The following is a 26,049-nucleotide window of genomic DNA, read 5'->3' as shown; positions in this document are numbered from 1 at the left end:
ACACAATAAATTTCTAAATTAGGGCTGAACATGCTATATTGGGATTTAAATCGTTTACAATGTGACATTCAAAAACTAAAAATCACTGTTGATGGATAAAGTTTTAAGCGAATCGCTTAAAGAGTTTCTGTTCTGGAACGGATGGGGTATCATTTTTGATTTGACATATGCTAGAAATATTTTTACCAATCGTGCATGAATTTTGATGAATTGTAGTCGTTAATAGATTGTTTTCCTGTATGAATTAGGATAAAAGGAATTGAATCGTTTGAGTAGAGAGTGATTGATGATGGGTTAATAAAGATGTGCATTATTTAAACTTTTTCACTTGAAAGAAATACCGTTTGGCAACTATAATTCCCTGCAGTTTTATTGTCAAGCATAATGATCACTCCATCAAGAGACATTATTGAAAACCTAAATAAGTAAAGCATAATTCTGTAAATAACATGACCGTTTAAATCACTGATTGATAGCCCGAAAGAAGGCCTTCAACTACGAAAACGTTGTGCTTCAACTAATATCGTAATATTACTTTCTAATCAAGACGAAGAAATAAAATTCGTATTGTAGAGTTTTTATGAGTGGGATGGTGGAATCGTAATCTTGGTAGGGTCGTAATCTTGCAAGAAAAATTACAACAATTTTCAGAGTGGTTAGAGCACTCCTACCTCTATTGGAGATTTATGTATCTAATGGCAATACTATTCATAAAAGAAGATAGGATATGCCTTATGCTACATAAACTAAAGAAAAAAACAGGGTGAAAAAAGTAGAAATAAAAGTACAGAAGTGAACATACTATAATTTCGGTTCTATAAACAAGAACCTACCTCAGTGTCTGAAGCAAAAATCTTCCTCTTTCTATAATGACACTTCGGTTCTATAAACAAAAATCTTCTTAAGTGTCATTATAGAAAGAGGAAGATTTTTGTCTCAGACACTGAGGAAGGTTCTTGTTTTTAGAACCGAAACTATGGTATATGTTCACTTCTGTACTTTTATTTCTACTTTTTTCACCTTGTTTTATGCTTTAATGACTATACTAGTTTAAGCTAATTCTCAACTACCACAACAGAATTTATCGAGACATTATTAGTGAAGAAAATATGCAGTAAGGTAAAATTCTGATAACTTTCCAACAAACTCTAATTAGATCTCTGTGCCGAATCATATCACTAGTTTTAATTGTTTTCTGATCGCTATAAACACAATTTATCGTCATGTTATTGGGAACGAATTTCTCATCACGTTATCAAATAAAATTTACTGTCATTCAAAATTTCGGCTTTTTTTTTACTCAGCTAGAATGTTCAATTTTCAACTAAAAGTTTGTGCCGAATGACAATAGATATTACACTGGTTTCCTAAATGTTACAGATAAGTTTTATCCTCAATCAAAATTTCGACCAGTTTCCGACATAAAATAACTAACAGGCACAAGATTAAGAGGAAGTTAAAAAAAGTATAGTTTTAAAAGCTAGGTATTCAATTGGACTAAATAAGAGAATATAATTCAATTTTCGTCACAGTTAAAACAAAAAACCGTAGGACACATAACTTTCATAATATTTTCAATTGCCTTCAATTGCTCTCGAAAGTGTCGGCTTTTTGTGTCTAGTTTCAGATATGATAAAAATGGAATTATTTTATACTTTTTTAGTTCCCTTTGAAAAACCTAAATATAAAATTATTTTTTTTATTTTGTTATTGTTAATTATATTTCTTCTCACATGAGAAAAATGGGATTTTTTTAGACAGTAACAGCAAATAGTATTCTTATGAAACATAGCGCATATTTTTAACAAGAAAGTAAAAAAAAAATTACACTTTTAGAAAGATTGACTCAACGTTGTATCATAATAGCCGTAACTTTACCCATAACTCGATGTAACTTTAATAAGGTGTTAAATTAAACCATGTATTGTGTAGAACCGCGGTAGCCCAGTGGTTAGAGAATCTGGCTAGGGTTCGATGGTGGAGTTCGACTTCAATGGTGCTGCGGATGAGCCGCACCATGGGCACAGAGATCTGGACAAAATTTCATTCCCCTTCAGATCTCTGCTTAAATTGAGGACGTGAGATTATGAATGTGTGGTGCTGCCATCTATTCGCGCGGTTAAAAGCTAAGACGTACTTTCACCCTTACGATGCTCTCCTGTCAAACGAAAGGCTCACCTTTCTGACTTAATTCGCAAAAAAGCCAATAGCTGGCGAACTTGGATTGTCCAAGTGTCATGACTCATGTAATCCAGTGTTTCCCAAACTTATGACTTTTGTGTACCCTTTTTAAATTTTTCGTAACGCTGTGTACCACTAATAAAAAAATGAATGCATTTTTTATTATAAAAAATTGCACAAAAGTTAAAAATCACAACTGGCTGTTGACACCACTTATTATTAACTGTTAACTCTACAAAAAATAGCCAATAGAAAAATACGTAATCGTAAATTTTCATGGCTAGTTTTGTTTTTAAAAAATTTTTTTTGAAATTTTTGTTTGTTGCAAGACATTTTGCATAAGAACGTGTTCCCCCGCTAAACTGTTCTCGTACCCCTGGGGGTACGCGTACCACACTTTGGGAAACACTGATGTAATCAAATACAAGAAGTATGATGAAACAGTTCACCTTGGTAACTTGATAAGATGCATGCAAATTTGACCGTTATTATGGTACAACTCTTTCTAAAATAATTTCTAATAGTGTAGAGAATATACTGAGGGAGTTCCAATGAGTCATTGGCAATTTATTGCCAATCTCAATTCTTGACAAAGTTAGAATTCTTAATTTTTGTCTTTATTAAGTGGACAAACCATGAAGTTTCAAATATGGAAAAAAATATTTTCAAATAATTGAAGGAGAACTTCCTCACCTAGTAATTTGCAGTAATCTTCACATAAATTGTTTGCATTTTGATATTATTATTTTTCACTTTTTTATAATTTAAAATTTAAATCACTTATGAAGGTGATAGAAAATTTGCTGTGAAGTACCCCTTAAGTTATACAGCGTCCCCGTAAGTTTGAAAATCAAATGTTAGATGCAAATGACTTAAATCTTTTTCTTTGATAATTCAATTTATAGCTACATTTATAAAAACTATACAGTCATAGTGCAGATCATTCATTTATTTTCTACAAGCAAAAAAAAAAAAAAAGAAAAAAAGAAAAAGAAAAAAAAGAGTTAAAATTATGTTTTAAAGCTTATTTTTAAAACAACAAACAATGGAATGGACTTAAGGCGTATGTAATATCTATCAATTACAAAAGTATTTTTAAGACTATTGTGCGTATCATTTCGAATAGTTTTATAAACTATTTATTACTCATGAGTGTTCTTTTTCACTATCCTAAATTACTTTTAAATCAACTTCAGTGCGCCCTAGACAATACTAGACTTTTGAATCAAACTTAAACACTTTTAAATTACTTTTAAAATTTAAACTAAACTTTTTAAATAACTTAATGTTTTTCAGCTATTACAAAATATTGTTTATTCCTAAAACAACATAGTATGATTCATGTAAAATATAATAATCATTTCAAAATGCATATTTAAGGCTATTGTGTGCAACATTTGAAATAAGTTTTATTCAACAGTAACAAACTGTTACTATTTATTATTACGATTTTCTATTTACACGTTTACTATATGTTACGACACGTTTATTAAACGTTTACTATATGTTACTATATGTTACGATTTACTATTTATGTGCACTATTTATAAATATATTTAAATTAAACTTTGAAATTAATTTTAAGTGAAATGTAACTTAAATAACTTGTATATTATGTGTTATGATGCGTATGCCTGCAACACAAACATTACAAAACGTTATGCAAACATTTAAATTAACTTTATAAAAATTCAAATAATCACAGAGTAATTTTAAGCCCATAAGATTAAAATAAACATACTGCACAGATTTCTACATGAATATATATATATATATATATATATATATATATATATATATATATATATATATATATATATATATATATATATATATATATATATATATATATATATATATATATATATATATATATATATATATATATATATATATATATATATATATATATATATATATATATATATATATATATATATATATATATATATATATATATATAAATATATATATATATTTTTTTTATTTTTAAAATACCATTTCTAACATACTTATCTAATAGCACATTAGTTATATATGTCACACCCTATCATGATAGCTATCCCTAATGATTATATCTTTACAATCACGATTAAGGATAAGTAATGGATTTAATTGGTTAATTGACTGCAATTTTATCCGCAAATTAGGAACAAAATATCTTCCTCTGATAAAAGAAACCGTCATCAATCTATTTGTATTCTTTAAAAAATGTTATTTCGTAATAACATTATTTTGAAACCGAAATATACAGTTTTATTTTTTTAATAGAGTTAAATAATAGACTTAACTTTTAATACGGCTTCAATTGGTGTCGGCTGTTCGGTTTAAATAACAGCTAGTTGTTGATTCACGGAATATAAAATTGAAATGCCTTTTTTTTTAAAAAATATTTTATTACAAATTAAACCTTTATTTATACGAAGTCGTTCTCTTAAATCTTTTGTGACTGTGATATTTTTTCGCATTTGAATGCCTTTTCGATCCATCAATAAAACCTTTGCATGCTAATTAATGGTTGACAACTTAAATAAGTATGTGTGATTTTGATGTCTTTATAAAAACTGTAAGAAAAAAAATTATATAAATTATATACAATTTTTTGCGTTATTTTTTTCTATGGAAATATTACATGAAAACAAATCTTGAACTTTTCTGAATGGAATGTTGCGTGATGTGAATTATAATATTACATTATTGCTAAACGCTATAACAGTTGAACAGCTTTTTTTAAAGATGAATGCTTCCTTTAATGTCTTAAACAAAATGAACAAAAATCTCTTATACGTTTAAAATTGTCTCTCACTGATAATATTAATTAAATACAGAGAATGAAAATTGTTTTGTTGAAAAATGAAATTGCTTTCTATTAATAATATTAATTAGTTATGGAAAAAGCAAATTTCTTTTTTAAAAAATAAAAGTGTTTTTTAATAATAAAGGACTATTCAATTATATGTTTAAAAATGTTTCTCACTCATAATACTAACTGAATATGGAGAATGTAAGTTGTTTTGTTGAAAAATGAAATTGTTTTTTATTGATAATATAAATAAGTTATCGAGAAGAGCTAATTGCTTCGTTAAAAAAATCGAATTTTTTTTTCTAATGATAAGGGATCGAAATTTTTAAATTTGGATTAAAAGATAAAATTCGGGGGAAATAAAAATTTAAAGGCCATGAGTTATGTGCACAAAACGAAATCCCAAAAGATTCCTAAAAAATTCTCTGCTCAAAAATTTATGAAAGGAATTAAAACGTTAATGTTGTTTTAAGCAAAGTGTTAAATTGAATTTTAATGGAAAAAGAACGTCAAAATAAATGCAAAACTCGGGGGGGGGGTGTTGTGATTTTTTTTATGTGAGCATGTGAGAGGGGTTGTAATTTGCTCCTATTCGTTGAAAGGGGAGAGATGGATAGAAACATAAAGAGAATAAAAACATGCTTTCGTGAAATTTGATTAGCAATGCTACCTAAGTATAGAAAAGGCAAATTGTTTTATTGAAAAACATAATTGTTTTTACTGATAACACAAACTGAAAACGAAGAATGTCAATTGTTTTGTTGAAAAATAGAATTGTTTCTCCACTAAGCACTGACTATATAAGAAAAATGTTAATTGCTTTGCTGAAAAATAAAACTTTTTTTCACTGATATTTTCACTGACTTTTTTCAATAACTAAATAGGAATAATTTAAATTTGTTGCTGAAAGATAGAAATGTTTTTCATTGTTAATATCAGTTGAATACGGAAAGGGCAAATCTTTTTTGCTAAAAATAGAACTTTTTCGACTTATAATTTTAAATGAATATGAAAATGAAACTAATTTTTCATTGTTTTATTTTGATATACTAACTTAAAAAAAAACTGTTTCGGTTAAAAATGTATTTTTTTTGCTTATAATTACTAATTAAATTTGGACTATGCAAATTTCTAGTACAAGTATGTCTGAGAATAATGTGTACGAATTTTACTTCGAATTGCTTTATTTTAAAACTATTTAATGCATTATTTATTAATAAATATATATTAAAAATTATTCATGCAAAGTGAAATTAGAATAGCTTTTCTTCATGATTTTTATATTTAAAATATTAGCATTAATGATGAGGTTTTATCAGTTTCGCTAAGCTTTTTTTTTTTGAATAACAAGACTTGTCTTAGGACTAGTAATACTTTAATTTAAATTAATTACAAATGGATGATTTTTATCATCAACAAATTATTATTTTACATCCTAAGCGAATTTCGTTAATATATTGATAAAATACGTATTAAATAAAAAAAATCCAAAATGCTGCTCAACTTCCAGATGAGCAGAGATCGATTTCATTATCTTGTTATCCAATCGCAGTTTTTACAATCGCTGTAGCCGCAACTTGTTTATCTGCAAGCTCTATCGTAATTATAGTAGCCCATTTTATAGCCCCTTATTTCATTTTAAGTTCAGTCAGGTAACTAATCGAGTTACGAAAATAAAAAATAAATAAATAACGCGTGTAATAAAAAAACAAAACAAACTTGAACCAGATTTTCATCTCCTTCTCAGATGAGTGACTTTTTTGGAGGTGAAATATATTGCTCTGAATGACATAAATATTCGAGTAGACCGGATAATTTATGAGTGGGATAGGTATCATTCATAAAGTATAATTTTTGATGGCTGATGGGAGGCTATTTATTCTTGGAAGTAAATGAAAAATCCTTGTTACGATTAATTTCTCTAATTACGACGTGTAAAACAAACACGTTTATGCATGGACATCAAGTAATGGCTAATGCATGAGTGAATTCAGATATATTACAGCCAACTTACTCTCTGCAAATAGTAGTTCTTGATTTATAGAACGATAGTAAATCAAAATTGTGACAGGTTCTCACGATCAAATGAAAAACGAGGCAGATGAAACATGGTCAAAATGATGCATTGCGATTCTATTGCAGGAATTGGTTATATCGCATATGCTAATTTTGGCATGCGAAAGCCTAGTAATTGATGTTTGAAGAAATTTATATGGTTATTAAATTGAGAAATACGACTAACTTGTCAGCCCACCCAATAGTTCTAAGTTAATTATTTAACTTAAATATTTATAATTATTGAGGTTCGACTGTTGTTGAAAGAATAAGAAGCTGATTTTGGTGAACAGTAAATTGTTGGGCGTGAAATTTCATGGGATTCATACAACGCATCTGTAAACCCACTTCAGAAGATTTTGTATTAATAATTTAGATATAATATTTATAACTACGAAGAATTTGCCACGAAGATGACTGAGTGTTGTTTTATGCGGGAAAATAAATACGAGGGTTGCTATTTATATTTCTGGCCTAATAATGAAAAAACAAATATGTAGGCTCGAAATTGGTTTTATTGTTTTTCAAAATATTCTCCATGATGATCAATACACTTTTGCATGCGTTTGAACCAATTTTCAAAGCACTTTTTCCAGTCCGATTGAGGTAACTCCAAAACATGCGTTTTGAATGCATCAACCGCTTCTTCGGGGGTCGAAAATCGTTGTCCACGTAATTTATTTTTGATGTGTGGGAATAAGAAGAAGTCATTGGGTGCCAAATCAGGGCTGTACGGCGGATGACCCATCAGTTCGATCTTTCGCTCCGTCAGAAATGCCTTTGTTTGAGTCGATGTGTGAGAGCTCACATTGTCATGATGAAGAATGATTCGCCTGTTCTTCTGCTTTTTTCGAATTTCTCCGATGACTTCTGGCAAACAAATGGTCGTGTACCATTCAGAATCGACCGTCCTGCGTTGCTCTAACGCCACTGTTGCCTCATGACCGTTAATGCCGAAGAAACAGGCAATCATTTGTTTCGATGTGCTTCTTCCTCGAACAACTTTTGTTGGTTTTGCCTCGTCTTGGAAGACCCTTACAGTTGATTGCTGTTTTGTTTCCGGCTCATATGCATAGATCCATGATTCGTCACCTGTGTAAATGTTATACACAGCCTTTGATGTACCTTGAACGTATTTTTCCAACATTTCCTTGCACCAATTGACACGAGCCTTTTTTTTGAGCGTTTGTCAGATTATGCGGGACCCAACGAAAACAAATTTTTTTTACGCTCAAATGTTCGTGCAATATTTTATTGATGCTAGTCATACTAATGTCCAAAGACGCATCTATCTCACGGTATGTCACATGACGATCTTGCTTTATCAGTTCACGCACAGCTTCGATCTTTTCTGGCACAACGGATTTTGGACGACATGCACGGGATTCGTCCGGGATCGAACATCGACCACGATTAAATTCGTTATACCAATTTTTTACAGTGCTGTAGGATGGCGCTTTATCGCTGAATAAAGAATTAAGTTCATCGAAGCACTCTTGTCTTGACAATCCACGTCGAAAGTTATGAAAAATAATGGCACGAAAATGTTCACGATTCAATTCCATTTTTTGAAAGAGAAGAACTTTTCAATTTACTGTCAACAACACAAATGAAGCTATAATGGTAAATCGTCTGCTGAATTTATGTTTAAAAATATCAAACTTTCGATTGAAATCGTCTGCGGTCGCCTAGCAACACTTACTGTTGCCAAGGCCAGAAATATAAATAGCAACCCTCGTATACGTACTGAGAAAATATTTTGTAATATAGTGCTCCGAAAGCTTTTGATTTCGAAACACGTGCACCTTTCAGCAAATAGTAGTTCGGTAATAATTATAATAAAATATACTGCAGAAGTCTCATTACTTGTGTCTGGAATCTCCCATAATTCATTGCAAGGACAAAGCTTACACTAATGCTATGTTAAAAAGAAGCGAGAAGCATGCATAATTTATGAAATTATCTTTAAATTTAAAGGCAACCCAAAAAATGCAGATTTTTGCATTAGAATACACGCATACTGTTCCGAAACAACCTTTAAATCAATTTTTCCAATTTGGATTACATATTTCTTGTATGATACGCATTGGCAATATCTCACAATACCAGATAACTAAGTATTGAAATTATAGAAAAATATTAAATTCTATTTAGAAAAAAAATCTCGAATTTCATCTCGTCTCATATTCCTCGTCACTTAGAATATGAGCTGAAAGAGCCTTAGCTCTCCATCTCACTCAATTTGTGGCCAGATATTTTGTCTCTCTCCTATTATTTTCAATTCACCTTATAATCGTCCTGCGTCAAGTATTTTTTAGGTCTTCGTCTTTTCCAATTGCCCTGAGGGTTCCAATCAAAAACTTGTAATACTTTAAATTTCTCAGGCTTGCGTGGAACATGACCAATCCATTTCCATTTACGTTTTTTAATTTATATTAGATTGCTTTTTATTTTGCTTTACTAAGGATTTCTGCGTTACAAATTCTATGGAACCACTTGATACTTTTAAACTGATATTAATAAATGTTAGAAGTTTTATCATCTTATTTTTTACTGCAGTAACATGTCTCAGATTCATAGAGTAGGACAGATTTAACACTAGTATTGAAAATTCCAACTTTTGTTGAATTTGTTATGTTTTTGTTTTACAGAATTTTTCTCTCCGAATAACGAAGTGAAGAACATTGTACAAAGACAAAATACGCAGAATGTTTCTATTCAACATAAAAAATTTTATAAATTGTTTCTATCAATATTATATCTTCCAAAAGTTGGTTCCAAGAAAATGGAATAAAAATTCTTCAAAAGTTTTTTTTAATGATATGAATAAATATTATTTTTTAGAGGTGCAAAACTACCAGAAACGTATACGAAAAAAACTAGATTGTTTTTTCAATCTTTTACTAATTTAAACTATATACCCTTTATTCAGAGGTATTTTTAACATTATAATAAATACTTTAGTAATGAAAAATAACTACAAAGCCGGAATATTTGCTGGTAAGATGATATTATTTTTAACTATATGCAAAAACTTGCGGACAGCACATGCACTGTAAAATATTCCGGATCAATACTATATAAAGTACCGACATTTTGAGCGCATTATCCGTAAAATCCATTTTACCGTAAATCTATTTTTACCGTAAAATTCATTTTTAATATAAAACATAATTCCGTGATTTTTTCAGAAATATTTACTTAATTAGAGTCATTCAGTGATTTTATGGTAAATATTACAGTAAAAATTACGGTATATCAGATATTTTGTACCGTAGCATGTTTTGGAAAAAATGCATTTTACTATAAAAAAAATACCGACACTCAGAGTTTCACTAACATTTACCGTAATTTGATTGGTAATTTTTTATAGTGTAGACTTTACGCTAACGATATTAAACAAGAGGAATAGTTTTACTTAAGTTGCTCCTAAGTTATTTTCCTGAGAAGTATGCGAAGTTCAGAATTATAGCATTCTGTTAACCGTCTTAAACATTTCTATCACAGCCTGAAGTTGGTAATCACTTCCGATAACTGTCAAGGTTCGTCAAAAAACATTGAACTTATGTTAAGAGGATAAAAAAGCGACCTCATGACGAATGAGGAGTTGAATCAAGTCTTGGCAGAAATATCTTAGAATGTTACAGAGTGAAAAAAACTCTGGTAAATTTATTGTACTGCATGTTAAAAACATTTCTGGTAAAAAAAAAAAAAAAAAAAAAACTTAATTCTGTTCAATAAAACCAAAATATACGGCATTTAAACCATTCATTTGGCATTTTTTCTGCTCTAATGGTTTTGTTGGAATTTCTGGTTTTCAAAATTATAGTTCTTATTAGCACTCAGTAAAAAAAAAAAAAAAAATATAGAATTGAAAAGTAAATTTAACCGAATGAATGGTTTTTATGCCATGCTCTTAGCTATCATCATAAAATAACCAAATTGTTTACCTAATGTTTACCAAATTGTATTTGGTAATTGATTGAAATCCTTTTTTTTAACGAAGAAAAAATCTCGCTAAATTAGCAATTTTTGAAAAACTTAATAATTTTTCTAAATGTTTGCGCTATTTCTTCGTTTTAAAGTCTACGCAGTTCTTTTCTTGAAAAATAATTTACATACCTTAACTTTAAAGTCTTACTTTGAACTAGAGATACTCAAAGTGATGGTTTTTTTTTATTATTTTCCTTGTCGAAAAGGCTTTAAAGAACAACCTTATAAGTTACATATCAGAACAGATTTACGAATTACATCCTGAAGTATTTGTTGGCGATCAATTTAGATAACTGTCATGGCGAGAAAAAGACATTGGAATATAGGTTGTTAGTAGGCTGTGGAAGCATCTCCGTGATGAACGAGGTGTTGAAAAAGAGTAAAAAAGCCTATTGTCGGGCTCATCTGCTGGCAGAAGAATCCAGTGACCGCACCTATCCTATAATAGACAATGTTATTGATGTGCTTCCATGATAAAGTTAAAATAAGAGCAGCGGGAAAAGAGTGCTTGTTCCCACGTTCTGCAAAATTCTAAGACGCCTACTCACATGTTCAGCACACGTCCATGAACACACACAATGTTTGTTTTTTTTACTCTTGATCGCGGAGGGTGCAGCAGCTATTGTAATTGTAAACGAACATTCTTTATATTTGCCCAAGGAAATAAAACAAACAACGCATTTGTAAAATTGTAACCTTTTGAGAATTAGTGTTGAAGAACAGGTGCTTATAGGGAAAGTCTTTAAATTGCTCCTTTAATAGCAATGAAAAATGTATAGTATTTAATAAGTTTTTTTAATGCTTTAAAATAAATTTTAAATTGAGGCATGCTGAGCAAAAGAAATGACTGTTAGGGCATCTATTTTTTCTTAAACAAATAAATATGCTTAACTGCTGGAAACGTTGGAGCGTTTTGAAATGCAATATTTATTATCGCTCAAAAGCGAATAGTGTTCCAATTAGCGACAACTTTAATATGATGTTATGGTGAACCATATTATCGATTTTCATAACTTGATTATTCGATAATACGATACATATTATTGCACTTCTATGTCCATTACTTGATTAAACGAAAACAGGACCTATATTGTTGTACTTCCATTTCCATAACCATTACACCATAATATGGTATATATTATTGTATTTCCTTTACCATAACTAGATTATACGGTAATATAGTGCACATTATCGTGCTTACATTACCATGACTTTATTATCCTACAAAATGGTTCAGCTTGAGCGGAAACATGATTAAGGATTAATTACACCTAATTAAGGTCGCAGAAAATTTTCATGGTGGTATAGTTCCTGGCTGAACCGTATCTTCTAATAGCGTAACGTAATTTTAACCCCTTTAGAGCGGTGATTACTTTAAAGTGAACACGGAATTCTCTCTTCACGGCCCACTCCAACGGCCAAGATTGAGTTCATACGAAAGTGATGTCAATTCGGTTTTCTCGGTATTACTGGTCATATTATTACGTATTCCTGCTTTTTAGTACTTATACTCTCAGAGCGTGGGTAACTGGGGAAACGCTTCATTTTTCGGACTATCCAGTATGGGTTAAATAAATCTTACTTTTTTTTATGTTTTTTTTGGAGGAGGTAAAGGAAAGATATAGTCTGTCTACGTAAAGAACTCCCCTAGTCATTAGTCTGGAGTGGTGGCGGTGGCTATGATTGCGGGGTTTAACTATTTTAACTATTTCAAGTACGTTGGATCATTATTTAAGATAGGTTTCAACTAGGGTCGGCAAGAGAAAGGGAATCAGGGGAGAAAGAAACTCCCCCTTTTAAAATGCGCTGTTTCTTGTTTCCATAGCAACATACGGCCTTAGATTTCAAGGCGAGGGGAGTTCTTTCTATAGACAAACTGTACCTAATAGGGGAAGCTCATATTGTACCGTAAGAAACTGGTTGATTCAACTAAAAACAATCTAAAACACATGTGAAGGTTGTGTGATGACGACAGTGAGAAGTCCTCTTTTGACCTTAGTGTGAGCATGTGTTTAGTGTGTTATAAAAAATTGCTTATTCGAGATTTCAAGATCGTCATTGAAACACATTGCTTTTTGTCAAACTTAGTTATGTTTTGCATATTATTTTTTTATACATGTGTTTTATATTTTGTTTTATATATTCTTCGATAAATAATCATGATCCAGGATTATAAAAATAAGGCCTTCCGTATATATTTTTATACTATACCTGCATTATTCCATATTTGGTTACATTTTCTATATTTTGCAGACTCGTTCACGTTTTTCCTTTATGGGAGAGCACTGCGGTGTTTTTAAATTTTGGAAATGTTGCTGACCCCTAATTACTTAAACCAAAACAAAATGTTCACTTAATTTTGACATCAATTATTACTGGTATCAAACCTCATTTTTAATTTTGGCAGAATATTTTAATTAGAGAACAAGAAAAGAACAAAAATATCTAAATTACTTTAGATTTTACAACAATCAATTGACCTGAGAAAAAAAAAGAAGCAAATAGCGGGTACTAAAATAAGGTAAAGGAAGAATTTCGGTTCATGAACGATAATTATTTTGAATTGATGTCTTAAAAACTGATTGAAATAACAATACGAAAGCGGATTATTTAGCTAATCAATCACAAAACTTTTAATTGGCTTTCACTGAAAATAATTCAAGTAAGCTCCAGTCAATAGATCAATAGACTCATTTGAACTGTCATGTTTTAATACATCTACCTCCTTACGATTTTGCTTGATTATTGTTTTACTGTTTTTTATCATTATATACTTCTTCAAGTTTGCGTAGACAGAATTTTAAATGGAGGAACTTATTTATTTTTTATTTATAATATTATTCGAAAACTAAACTTGTGGAGGAAGTAACAAATGTATTTTGTCGCTTTTTTAATACAAATTACACTTAAACTGGATTTTATATCGAAACTTTTTAGATAATTTCTTTTTGCATCACTCTTATATAACTTCAGTTTATACAATTACATTTTATATAAATTTATTTTCTTCCCAATACTTCATAATTTATTTTCTTGTATAAATTTTCTTCGACCATTTCCAAATGCTTTTAATGGATTTATGCTTTGTCTTGAATTATTTCTGAAGCAAATTATCTTTAATTGACTAATATTCAAAGGCTGTTCTCAAAATGTGGGAGTATAATGCAGATCTAACATAAATTATTACAAAAGTTTTCGTTAAATACCCTAAAAGATATTTTCTAATACCGAAAGAGCAATTATTGGACATTCATGACATTAGTTAAGTCAAAGTAACACCAAAAAAATATTGACACTAATCTAACACTAAAAAATATTAACACTAATGTAACACCAAAAAGAAAGTTAGCACCAAAAAAAAAATCATTCCGAAAGATTTCTAATAATAATTTTAAAATATTTCCTACAACCATAAGGGCAATGTGTGGACAATCATGACTTTAGTCAATGTACACCAAAAAAATATTAACACCAAAAAATTATTATCACCAATGTAACACCGGGCCAAAAACGTTTTCTTTCTTTTTTCTTCTTTTAAACAAAACGTTAATTTTTTTTTTATAACAAAAGCAGGTTAAATTAAATCCGCAAGCAAAAGATGAAAAAATTATATCCATCCTTAAAATAATTTTTCATTCATTAAAGTATGTTTTTACAAAATATTTCTGTAACAAAATGCGATTTTTCAACTCGTGAAATATAGGATCGTTCAAAAAATTTAACATATTCAATTAAATTTAATGTTTAAGATAAGCTGATGCCCAGAAATTTTTCGAAAGCAGTTATTATGACGTTAATTTTATTTTAATAGAGAAATACATTTAAAAAGTAATGAATATTTCTTATCTTCAAATCTACCAGAATATTTTAAAATTTACACTATTTCTGGTTTTATAGAAACACCAAAAAGCTTGTTAATTTTACTGAACCACATAGGTAGAGAATTTGGTAAAATTAACAATAAATTACTTTTTTATAGTATGGAATAAAACTTGGTAAATGTAGTAAAATTTGGTATGTTTATCATGATACCTTAGAGCATGGCATAAAACCCTTTATTCGGTTATTCAGTTGAATATACCTTTCAGCTTTGCGTTTTTTACTAAATTTGTGATAATAAGAACAATAATTTTGAAAACCAGAATTTACGGTTAACCACCAACCCTAAATATTACCAAATGAATAGTTTAAATACCTTATATTTTGGGTTTTCTAACCAGAATTATGTTTTTTTCCATGTGCATATAACGTAAATATTAGAAGAATTTGAAATTAACTGCTGTTAACGTTATTGTTCCCATTTTTGAAAAGTATCCTCAAATAGGATTATGAAAATTAAGAAATTTTTGGAGTTATTTTGTTTTTGAATAAATTTTGAATTTAAAGATATTACTTAACAATTCAAATTATATAATATTGCATTCATGGTACCTATTGATTATTATGATTCTTATTAATTAATATGATTATTTATAAATTTTTTTATATGATAAATATGATTTTTTTAGGTAATGGTAATAATATAATCATTTGTGGAAATTTAAAAAATTAAGAGGAATTCAAAATAGTTAACACTAGTTTGCTCTAGGAAGTCATTTTGACTGCTTTTTCATTTGCGAAAAATATACAAATAATAACGCATAAATTATTTTTTTTTCCTAATGAAGTAAATTTTTTATTGTTAATATTTACTAATAACTTGTTATATAACTGTAAATAATATAAAAAATATAAAAAATTAATTAAACAAATTTCTTTACACATTAGTTATTCTTTCACAATGCAGTCATTTTGACTGCTTTTGGGCAATATAGGGATATACGAAGTTTCAGTCTTTCTAGTGTTAAACAAATTATTAAACAACAACTTCTTAAATGAGTCTTTGCATATTCTCTACTATATTATTACGTTTGTGGTTAATTTTTTTTTATTAACATTCAGTAATAAGTTAATAGTTTATATCATCCTTACTCCACCCCTAATGAAATATCTTTTATAGCTGCAAGTTCAATATAAAAAGAAAAAACAAACAAAAATAAATATTACTTGCTTTCGATTTATCAAAGTATCATGAACTACTGGTTTCATAACTTAAACCTTTAATTATACATTTAGTTGTAGTTTAACCCGCAGTCAATCCATTCCATTAGTTCCATCGGAGTTAATGCATCAATCGTCAATTAATTTACTATAGCTACTGTTGCTGCTAAGTTTCGAACAAATGGAAACTTGGTAAGAAACTCTCGCTAAAATTATGATATGAAATGGTCCTATCATGACATATTTGATTATTTACAATGTTAACATTCATTTAAGTAGAATGGGTAGACTCGCTCCATACGAGAGATTTGTCAGCAGTTCTAGAAAAATATACAGTAACAGCGTTACTGTTAATATTTTCTAAAATCGATTTCACAGCTTTAAAGAGGGATAAATAGCGATTCCGAAACACCTATTAAAAGCCTTTTTTCTTTAATATTTACAAATGTTTGACCACTTGAAAGTTGACAAACTGAAAAAATGGGTAGACTCGCCCCAGTTTACGGTACCTAAATAACTTAATTACTTAAATACTTAATTAAATTATTAATCGTGATTAAAAACAACGAATTCATGTAATTTGTATAACTGTCTATGTCTGACATATATTGTCCTCGAAAATACGTGGACTTATAATTTCTTGAGAATGAACAAAATGACAATTTAGTATCATCGATTTGATGGATGATTTGTCTCCTTTTCTTAAAGTTTACATCAAATCTTTCTGAAATATCCATCTTTTCATGAGCTATACAATGTATTTACTTTTAATTACATTTTATCTTACTTTCATTCATTCTATCCAGTTTGAACTGTGATGATGGATGAATATCTGCATAATAGTGAATATTATTCAATGTTTTTAACGAGGGCATGTCAAATTTTATTCTCCATGAAGACTACATTAATTAAATGTTATTCATCTAAGTAATTGCCTACGCAATATTTTCGAAACTCTTTTTGATAAGACAAAGGAACAAATCAAAATTGTAAAAAATGTCGTAAGCTATACAATTAATGACGTATAATAAATAGATACAAGACAAATTGTCAGCTACACATTTTTTACGATGTTGCTTTGTGCTAAGCCAAAGAAGCAGCAAAAGAAATTTTTAAGTGAGTATGAAAAACAAATTTTAAATCCACAAAATTAAAGAATTGCGTTTTTTTCTTTTTTTTTTTCTTTTTTTAATTTTAACGCACAATTTTTAGCAAGATAAGCGTGTTTCAAAAGGAAAAATTCCAAATTTACCTCAAAATGGATATAAAATTGCTTATAGCAAAAGAAGTATACAATTTTTGTACTAATGCAAAATATTACTATGAAGAATATAATTCAAAATAAACAGCTCTTAAGCCGTCTGTAATGATTTATCCGACTAATAAGTTTGGTTGACTTAAAAAACCAAGCCTCGCAAAAATGTTTTAAAGTTTTCTGGATGCACGCATTTTGTATTCGATTGCGTAAAAATTCAAATATTGAATTCTTAGACATTTTCTCTACTTATAAACAAACAAGTAAATCTTTTTCAAGTATTAATTCCCCTATTCGTGAAAAGAAAGACCCTTTAAGATATTAGAGCAGTGTTTCCCAACCTTTTTTGTGCCGTGCCCCACCTAAGCCATTCTAAAATTCTTATGTCCCCCTATGTAACATATACATAATTTGTATTATTAAAAAATTTAATTGTTCACTTAAGAAACTTAAATGATGGGTTTTAGGTAGAAATCACTAGGAAATTGTTAACGAAACACAGTAAATAAATTTTCAAAACATATAATGAAAAACTAAAATTCAAATAGTTTTAATAAAGATTTTTCTATAATAATTTAATATTTTAATTTAGTGAGATCCTTGCTGCACAGAGATTTTATGTTAGGTTCCAATTTGGTTAGCTTCCGTCTCAAGTATCCCCGTTGTGTTATATCCAGACGATTTCTTTTTTTAGCAGTAAATCATTTACAGTACTAAATCCAAATTCAACTAAATATGAAGATGGAAACGGTAGCAATAGTTTTCTTGCACATTTGGTTGAATTTGGGTATTTGGTTTCCTCACAAAGCCATGCCATCACTCCCTTTATATTAAATAAAGTTTTAACTGACTCATCATTTTGCATTTTTGCAAGTTCCTCTTGATACTGATATATCAGACAAATCCATTAACTTTGGCTGCATCATCCATGTTGGAAAATCAATTTGTTTTAAATCAGAGAATCTTTCTTTTAAATCAGCCGATAGAATTTTCAGATGATCGTCAATAACAAGTAAAGTGGTATTATTTACTTCACATTTTTGGTGCCAATGTTGTTAATATATATCTGACATAACTCAATAAGGGTAATGAAACCAAATATCTTCGCTTTTGCATCAACAAGAGTTTTATTTGTTCCTTGAAGTTGCTTATTTAATATATTTAGTTTTTCAAAGATATCGGCTGAATAACTCACAAATGCTTTATCATCAACTATTTACAGATACTTAATTTTATGTTTTTCGCTTAAAAACTTTAGAGAGCCATCTTACTTCAGTGTGAAGTTAAAGTCTAACATGGTCTGCCTTTTGTTCCTCACAAAATAGCTTGAAGAGAAGCTCACATTTGGCATTAGCTTTAATATCATTGATGCTCTTTATTACTGAATGTAGTACTTCATTGAGAACAGGCAAGATGTTTCTAGCTACCAAGTTTTCCCTATGAATAACACAATGCACGAGAATCATTTCTGGTTTCTCATCTTTCATCAATTTTAAGCGGCCATTTTTCTCAGGAGCACCATCTGCAGCACAAGATGTTATGTATTTATTGGTATATTATTGACATCTATATACTTTTTTAGCTTATTATATATATATATATATATCGTTGGAAGTCATAGTGCTTTCTAATCCTTTACAGAACAACATCAGTTTAGCAAAATGCCCCTTATCAATATATCTTACGTAAGTTATCAAAACTGCCACACTGTCTATCAAAGTTGATTCATCCATTTGCACTGAGAATTTTCTTGTTTTCAGCATGTTGTTTTCAATATCTTCACTCATTTCGTCTATTCATCTGCTAACAGTATTGTTTCTGAGTGGCATAGCTTTTGCATCTTTGTCATCTTTTTCAAGAATCGTTTTAAGAGATGCTGATATTGACAGTTTTATTAAATTCTCTCCTGTAGTATGATTTTTTCCAGATTTAGAGACTGAATAAAAAAAATTTATAACTAGCCTCAAGAATATGATTATGAGTTGAAGTGTGAGCAGTAAATAGAGACTTTACTGTTGTCCTCTTTTCAAAATTTTTCTTTAAAGTTTGAAAGTCCACGTGAAGTCTACTGCAGGGAGGTTAACTTGAAGATGCCAAAAACCCAGTTGATATTCTGGTCTCGTCAAAAGAATTTATAATATTTATTGGCTGCAATTATTTAAGAATTTGATTTTTTCTTTCAATTTTGGCACCGAAATCTAGTATTGCATTTAAATGGCCCGGATCAAAAGGGTTAAACTCGTGTCGAGTCCATTTTCGAATTGCCCCCCTTAACAATCAAATTGCCCCCCAGTGGGGCGTGGGCCCCACGTTGGGAAACACTGTATTAGAGTAAATTAACCCATTAAAAGTTATTTTATTATATGTTAAACATTTTCTTCGATCTATTTATTAATTTCCTGATTAGAAAGCCCTGTATCATAAATATTCCTTAATTCTAAGAATATTTCAAAATTTAATTCGTGAAAACTTAAAGAAGCAAAAATCGATATATAACATTCATAATTCGATCTAGAATTCGATTTATAAGATCTATATAATTTCGATCTATAAAATAACATAAATATAGTACAGAAGAAATCTTTTACTGTATTGTTCGACATGTTGACTAGTTATAGCGGTTCAAAATTAAGCAGCACATCGCATGCTTGATCGACTTGCTTTACAGTATAGAAAAAAATTCGTTCAAAATATTTAATTGTATTTTCCTTACAAGTTATTCTAAAATTAGTTTACTAGTTTTCAAATTTTTCTCAGTTTACAAAATATTGCTTCAAAGAAAGTTTCAAATCAAAATCATAATTTTTTTTTTGTATTAGGTGAGCTTATAAAACAAATAGTATTTTTAGTCTACTGTCTGCATAAACAAAATAAGCTGTTGGTTTTTTTTTTGTCTAGAAAAAGCATTGCATTTGCAGAAAATTTTAACTTTTTTTTTCTTCAAGAATAGACTTTAAAGAACGATATAAAGTTCAAAAATTTTACATAATTGCTGTCGAAATTATTTGACAGAAAATGTCTTGTGTAGGGAGGGTGGGGAACCCAAGTCCAAGAGGGAGGGATTGGGATGGGAGTTATGAGAAAAACTAACTCTAAGTAGAAACAAATTAGAAGCAAGTTAACAAAAATCCAGCGTATCCTTAATTTGTACTGACCAAAACTCTTTATTGATTATGCTATTTTGCTTATGTACATTTCAACAAAAGTCAATATTTAATGTATGTACTTTTTTCCTAGCACATCTTAGTAAGGTAAATATTTTTTTTCTTCTCATGAGCGTAATGGCATTTTAAATGGCATAGATAACGATTTGTTTTCTTTTCTAATAACTAATATTAAGTTTACGTGCATAGATGAATTCGCCAATAATTAATTCCCCGATGAGGTTGAACGGAAAGTGTTTGATTTTGACTTTAACGACATTTTGATTACTTTCTAATATCCGATTATTAAAGAAATTGGAAAAATCTGTAAATTATGGGTTTGTGTATTAAAATTCGATAAAACATTTATATCGTTAATATAAAATACATTACGGCTAATAGAAAATGTAATATTGGATATTTTTAATCAATTCCCAGCAAGCCTTTAGTTCTTAAACTTTCAAAACTTTAGTAGGCATTTCAAAACTTTAAGGCAAGTTTTAAGGATTTTTCGTAAATAAAATAGCTTTTAAACTCCGCTACAACTAACTTTGAATAATTAATAAATGGTTTTTCTCATTTGTTGTCACTATCAAAAATTTGTTATTGTTTTCCTAATATATGATTTCTTCAATAAAGATTTCCCTTTTTAAGAATAAAAAGAAATCACTAATGGTATTTTAATGGTTGAATATGTTCAGTTATCCCGAAATTATTTTTAAATAAACACAAAATAAAATGGGTGCAGCTTTAATGATGTTGTCGATCAATGATCAAGTATAGGAAAATTCTGTTCTCGTGTTTTCTTTAATAAGGGATTATATTTAATTTTATAACCGTCGCTGAACAGCCGACTCAAACTTTGGGTTTGCGACTACTAATGTTCAACTACGTAACCCTGTAATTTTGAACCCAATCCAGAAGATAAGGGAACTCCTGGATCAAGTATTGGGAGAAATTTGCTTTCGTGGAGGACTTTTTGATGGAACTATCTCGCATTTCCATTACATGGACAGGAAAATCCACGAGAACCTTACACGGTTAGCCCGACGGCAAGGGGACTCTAACCCTTGATCCGTCTACCACTGAGAATATTTCACGTCAGAACTGTGATCGGTGCAAGCCAAATGCAGATTCGTATCGACAGGCCATCGGTGGGATTCGAACCCGGTTCACCTCATTGGAAGGTGAACTCTCCGTCCCCTGAGCTCTCGGGGCTCAAAAAGGGGTTAACAGCCGACCCAATTTTGGGTTTACTACGACTACTAATGTGCAACTCCGTAGTCTTCTAATTTTCAATCAATCCAGAAGACAAGGAAACTCCTGCATCAGTACCCTCAGAGGTATTGATTTGTTATGGGAACATGGAGGATTTTGCAACTCGACAGATTTAACTTGCATCAGTCACCATTTACTACACTCTTTAGCCGGTCTGGGATCGAACCTAAGAATTCTTGGACATGGGCCCAGTGCCCTACCAACCAGGCTATCGCGGCCCTCAATAAGAGGTTATAGAACTAGTTTTCAATAAAAAATGTTTTTTTTTAATCAAAATATTTAGTATTTCTTTGAGTCACGTCCTAGGCAAAAGGGTGGATTCACCTTCCATTTTTAATTTAGCTAAATTTATATTTGGTTACATTCATATCATTATTCGAAGCACGTGGTCATATTAAGGAGTTACGGAGGTTAACGCTCCACACTTTTAATACTAACAGCATATTGCTTGCAAATGTTATCAGTATTATCCATCGGCTGTTTTTATTATGGAACGGTTTTTACTTATGAATCAAGTTGCCACCGGTGATAGAACTTCGCACTAAGAAGAAAAGTATCGTCAGAATATGGTACAATTTACCGTCTTTCTGGTTTTACGGAAACACCAAAAAGCTCAGTAATTTTTATCGAAGCGCTTCGGTAATGATTTTGATAAAAATTAACAATAAAGTATGATTTTATAAGCCGTGATAAAATTTGGTAAACGTGGTAAAAATTGGTTATTTTATCATGATACCATTGAGCATGTCATAAAATCTAGTTATTTGGTCAGTTTTACTTTCCAATTTTGTATTGTTTATTAAATGTATGATAATAAAAGCCATAATTTTGAAAACATGAATTTCCGGTAAACCGTTGCTATATGAACCAAAAATGTAATTATAAAGCAGTGCGGTAATTTTACCAGAATTTTTTTTTTTCTGCATGCGATACCCTTCACTTTAAATGGCTTGGTAAAACTTTTAATCAGATGTGTTTAGGTAATTTTTTTTACATTCGTAATTTTATTTACTACTTATTTAAATTTAAAATTTTTCAACCTATTTTTTATAGTCAAGTTTTCTTTATTTATATTTAGAATTTATTTATAGCATAAACAATAAAAGCGTTAATTTTTATTTGATTTAGCAACACTTCTAATCTCCGAGCTTTTAGAGAACCGATGCAAGTTCACATAAAAAGTAGAGTCTTACTATCAAGTAATGAAGAAAAAATAATAATATTAACTTAGAATACAAAAATATGAGGACTGTAAAAATTTCCAGGTCAAATGACTATATAAAGTACCGGCACTTTGGGTTCAACATCCGTGAAGTTCATTTTTAATGTAAAATATTTTACTGTACATTTTTCAGTAATATTTATTTAATTAGAATAATTCAGTGATTTTGCCGTAATTATTATTGTAAAAATTAACGGTATATCAGTTTTTTGTCCGTTAAGAAAGGATTTTACGGTTAAAATTACTGGCACTCAGAGTGTCCCGGTACTTCCTTAATATAATTTGATCCGTAATTTTTCACAATGCAGGATCACTTGTAGAAAAATCTCCATTTGATTTTTGCGTAAAATTCTTGTACAGGATTCTATATTCGAATCACAAAAAAAAGAAAATAAAAAAATTAAGTAAAAAATTTATAAAACTGTTTTAATTCTTTAAAAATCAAATGACAATACGAGAGAAGAATATATTTTAAATTATATTGTATTAATACAACATTATGTACCATTTTCTCTTTTATGTTTTAGAAATATATAAATTCTTTAAAATAAATAAATATTTCTTGAAAATAACATTTAAAAATAATTGTTTAATGATTAGTTCTTTTAATATCAATGAGTACAAATAAAAGAAAAACTTCCATTTAAAACTGCTCTTTTTGCATCACCATCATTTAAATATTGATTTTTTTTTAAGTATTCAAGCTAAAAACTTTTTATAACCTTCGAATTCCAATTCATGTTATTGAATTTTATTTATAACGCTTTAAAGTTTAGTAAAAGTTGGAACTGCGACTTTAAAGAATAAAAAATAGGCTGTACAAATTTTAATAAAATTTGCGTTTGAAATTGGGATGATACGTTATAAAGTTGAACCAAAAGCTATTGAACGCAAAATTTATTAAAATGAAAGTCAATAGTAACAAACGCAGAATAATAAGTTTACTTAAAGACAATTAAAAATGATTTATTATGCAATGCTTGCATAAATGTCTTTTTTAATAAATGTACGAAGATCACATAATTAATGATACATTCAAAGTTTTACTTGTTGCCAAGAACGTTACAAGAACAACAGAATAAATTATTATGTTTATAGGGAGGAAAGTGTTTGATTTGCTTTACTCTTCATTCTTATAAAAATGATTAGGCAGGAATTGCATGATTTAAATCCCCTGATTTAAATCATGATTAAAATTGCGATTTAAATCGCTTCATTTTTAAAAAAAAAAAATCATTAAACTTCTAAATAGAATTAGAAAATAGAATAAATAAATAAAATTAGAGACTAAAGGACTAACGTTGTTATTGAAATGACTATGAAATGACTAAGCTTTAAAATTATTATAACTTTTAAAGTATGACTTTCCATTAGCTGCATGTAAAATAATTTGCAGATAATGAACGTATTTCAATTATAACCAGTTAGTTTTATATTTATTTGAATCCTTTATGTGTTTTTGGAACATATTTAATACGTGGTTAGTGATTATGAATATTGAATATACCTTTAATAGTAGACACTTTGTTCGACTCAGAGAAACTAACAATATTTTTTCTTCTTCAATGAAGAGTGATCGAAACTAACTTACTCTTCATTGTTTATCTAACTGATAAATTTACTCCCTGTCTTTAAAAGTTTAGGATGTTTTGTTTGAAAGAAAATAAACGTAATTTTATTTATTCAGTGACTTGGTTGTAATAATTTAATAGTAATTTTTGAATAATTTTAGTTAGAAATATCAACTATTTAGCAACAATTTTTTTAAATAATATAAAATACTGTTAACACATTTTATTAGATGATAGAGGCTTATAATTAAAAAAAAAAATGAAAACCTAATTTGAATTTAAAAAAAATCCGATTTAGGTAAAAAAAAATTATGATTTTTTTATTTTATTTATTTATAAAAATCATAAATTTTGCCAATTGTGTTAGAGGTTGTTTACTCACTGTTTGTTATTAATCACCAACGATCATAATTGCAGCGAATAATTTTGTTTCTTAAAACTGTTTTTCCCCTTCAAAAATTGAAATTATTCACTTAAAATGTGTTATTTAAAAAGAATTTTATTTGCTCATGAATTTTTTTATTCATTTCTCCATGAATTTTTTTATTTTATATTTAACAGTGGTGTGTTAAATATGGTGCAATATGGTAAATAGTGGTGTAAGTTCAAGAATTCATATTTAACAAAAATTTGAGTATTTTCATAATAACAAAAGAATAAAAGATCAATATTTATGTTAACAGCAATAAAAATTTTTACAATGATTGAAATTCTTATTTAGAATATTTTATTTAGAATTTTTACATTAAAGACAATATTCTAAAAAAATATTGTACTGAAATGAAAATACAAATACAATTTTTCATTAAATTCTCTAATTTAAAAAAAAAACTATCTTACAAAAGTTATTATACTGAAATGAAAACAAAAATGAGCATTCTTAATAAAATTTTCAAAAATAAAAGATTTCAAATTGAAAGTATTGATATGAGAAAAAAAATAGTAATAATAAATGTATTGAAATGAAGACACAAATGGTAATTCTGAATAAAGTGTAAGAATTTAATGAATTTTATTGGAAAATTATGCTACGCAATTAGCGATTAATAAGATTTTTACTTAGAAATTATAATAGCAATTTTTTAAAGGTAAGGTCTCAAATGGATATAACTGTTTACACTATAAAAAATTTCGTATCAAATTACGGTAAAAAGTACTGGCCCCCTGAGTACAGCAGCCGTAAAATTTTATATCCATTTTTTTATTTTATTATATTTTTAATTTTATATAAATTTCATAGTCAAAATGTTATATTATTATCCATTTTTACCGTAAAATTTTATACCGTAATATTTATTTAAATACAGTCATTCAGTGATTATACAATTAATATTACATAAAAATGATGGTATATCACATTTTTTGTTCCGGAAAGTTTTACAGTAAAAACCAATTTTACGGTAAAAAGTACTGGCACCCTGAGTGCCGGTACTTTTACCGCTATTTGATCCAAAGTTTTTTACCGTGTCAGCAATTATTTACTTTTGACTTTCATCCTAAGCGATGGT

At 28.9% G+C, this 26,049-nt stretch overlaps 1 protein-coding gene across 1 annotated transcript in view; it reads right to left on the bottom strand.

Annotated features, from left to right (window-relative positions):
* The window catches only part of LOC107447185 (protein Wnt-7b-like), a 158,054-nt gene that overhangs the window by 131,204 nt on the left and 801 nt on the right, over positions 1 to 26,049 (bottom strand).

This window comes from Parasteatoda tepidariorum, chromosome 8, assembly GCF_982258835.1.
Source record: "Parasteatoda tepidariorum strain Cologne lab strain chromosome 8, Ptep-v5.0, whole genome shotgun sequence".
In the NCBI taxonomy this organism is placed as follows: Eukaryota; Metazoa; Arthropoda; class Arachnida; order Araneae; family Theridiidae; genus Parasteatoda; species Parasteatoda tepidariorum.
This window is presented reverse-complemented; position numbering and strand designations above follow the sequence as displayed.